The sequence below is a fragment of the Egretta garzetta genome, unplaced genomic scaffold, assembly GCF_000687185.1.
Source record: "Egretta garzetta isolate BGI_Z169 unplaced genomic scaffold, ASM68718v1 scaffold118, whole genome shotgun sequence".
Lineage (NCBI taxonomy): Eukaryota > Metazoa > Chordata > Aves > Pelecaniformes > Ardeidae > Egretta > Egretta garzetta.
The window spans coordinates 1645659-1648433 of record NW_009260484.1 but is presented as its reverse complement, the minus strand read 5'-3'; positions in this window follow the sequence as shown (position 1 = coordinate 1648433).

The window sequence follows — 2775 nt, the reverse complement described above, 5'->3', positions numbered from 1 at the left end:
TGCTGCTATGAACTGTATGTCTCAACTTCCTAATGATTTCAGTAGGGCTTTGCTGGCACTCTTGACTATGTTATTAAATACCTACTCGCATCTCTCAGTGATTGGAGTTCAAAGTCATCTTCTGTTTCTATGACTCCATTTTCCAGATATAAAGTGAGGAAAACAGAACTTCCTCACTCAAAAGCTGTTGGGAGATTAAAAGCACTGAAACTTTCTCTCTTTTTAGTGCTAACAATCATTAAGCTGTTCAGTAATTATGGCACAATACTACCATATAATAACTTAGATAAATCTGGTGGCTGAATAGATTTAATAATAGCATGAGGATATAATTATGCAATAACACTAAGGAGAAAGTTTTTTGCAACCCTGGACTTAATTGCTATGGTTTTGTGTAGTAGGAATAACCATCATCATCTTCATCATCAGCGTAAACCCTTCCGACCTCAACCATTCTGTGATTCTTCTTGTTATTACTCTACTGATACAGCTTTTTCAAAAAGAAACATTTCAGGTGGTGTGGTAGCCACACAGCATATGAAAGCCTTTGTATTTTATAGTCAAGCTAGACATGGTAAGAATTGGACTGTAGTGAAGCAGAAGACATCAGCACAATGTGAAAACAATTTATTTGTCCCTATTGACTAGTAATATTAAAAGTTACTCTATTACCCAGTAATATTGGGGTTTTTTTCTTCCTCTTTCCTTTGTGCACTGCCCAGAAAAATACTTTCCTTTATTTAGTAATAAGAGTAATCGTCCTTGTGGCAACACATCCGCTTACTATTAATTATAACTTTAATATTAATTATTAATATTTTCTTATTTTTTAAATGTTGATGAGACATCTGACATTGAGTTGAAGTGAAAACAGAGGTCCATCTAAAGCATGAAGCCTGTCAGGAAGATTGTTCCTAACAAGTTGTATATAGACTGTCCCAGAATTAATTTCACACCAAATCAATTTTATTGGGAAACCCATGCTAATGGTCAGTTCTGCAGCCTGGTTTAAGATTTAATCATTAGTTATTTGCACAGAGGTAATGTTAGGACTTCATTAACAAAAGGACAGCTTGAAAAATATACACAGTGTTAATTTTACTTCCTTTTCCTGTTTATGAAAATATAGTCCTAAATTCACTTTGTAGGGTGTGTAGGAGAAGAGGGCTTTAGCTAGGAGTGAGAATGGGCACAGGTACCATTAGTTTAAACAAAGAATTGGGGGAGGTAGAGAAAATCATAATGCAGCATGAAATCAGAATAGAGTTGGCAATGTTCAAAAGGGTTGCAAACGTTGAGCTCCCAACCTCATCTTCTCGAAGTATTTTGTAGCTCTGTCTTAAAATCAGGTGTGAGAGATCAGAAGAGAAACTGTGGCGCTGTGAGAAATGTTTTTTTTTTGCCCTGGAGTCTGTTTTTTTCCAGTCTTTTATTCTTTGTTCCTGGCAAGGTTAAAGACTTGTTTGAAGGATAGCAGGCTGGATTCTGGGAAAGAGATTTCAAGAGGAAGGAAGGGATGATCTTCTAGCATGTGTTGTAATTGTTTCCCCATATACGTCTCATGAGCCAGACAGAATAGGATCAGGTCACCGATACTTGTTTTGCTCTAACAGTAAGAAAAAAAAAACAGATTTTGGGGGCGTGAAGTGGAGGTGGTGGTGGTTTTTAATCACTTCATGCATTTCTGGAAGTACAAGGGAAAAAAATGGTTACATTTTTAACTGAGGTTTTTCTGGATTGACTTACGTTTTAAGCCATTTCTTTAACAGACTGTAGGCCAGGCAGTTTTTATATTTCTTTCTCAGCAAACATGCCCTCGTGAATGAGTGGTAAATATTACAAGAGTGTGCAGTACACTCTGTCAGAAGTGGATAAAATGATGATACTGCTGTGTTCTATTAAAAATTGATCAACCCAATAGCATTAAATCCCCTCATATAAAAGTTTTCTTACTTCACAGAACTTTTTCTCTTGTCCCATGATACTCTTTCTATCCAAGTGTATCTTTTCAGGGGAAAGTGTAGAATCTGGCCTTGCTGAAATTTTAATTTTCTTAAACCTTAAAATATCTCACATGACTCAAGATTTGCCAAGGTAGCTTGGGTTGAGTGACAAAATTGTCGTTTTGTACTTCTGATGGGTTTGTTAGGTTGATTGAGAGTCAGTGGGTGAAAATAGGACTCAAATTCAATTTTGATTGATGAGTCAGATGACACAGTTGAGGAAAAGTAGGACGCTGCAGCTTGTGTTCCCTCTAAGTGGATAAAAATAAAGGACTAAATTTTCAAAAGATTCAGGTCACTGAAGTAGGCTTTGGTATTCATTACAGCAGGTGTGTGTGGCAGTAGTACCCATGGGCTGTTCCAGACATTGGTTGAGCAAGGCGATGAATTGCACTTATTAAAATTTAACTGTGCTGAGGCAGGTTGCCTGGAAAACGAACCTGTCCAAATAGCACGGCTAGGTGGGAGCATCACAGACTACGCGGCTTTGCTTGTGTTTCCTCATCTGTGAATAGTAACTCCTGCTTACTTCATTGTAGTAATGTGGGCCTTCAGCGATGAGGAATAAACTCCATGGAGGAGGGTTTCTGGTATGGTGTGTTGTTCTGTGCTGCACTCCTAATGCAGAGGTAATAGACCCCTGTCCTGGTTTTGGCTGGGATAGAGTTAATTTTCTTCACAGTAGCTAGCATAGTGCTGTGTTTTGGATTTAGTACCAGAAGAATGTTGATAACACACTGATGTTTTCAGCTGTTGCCAAGTAGTGCTCAGA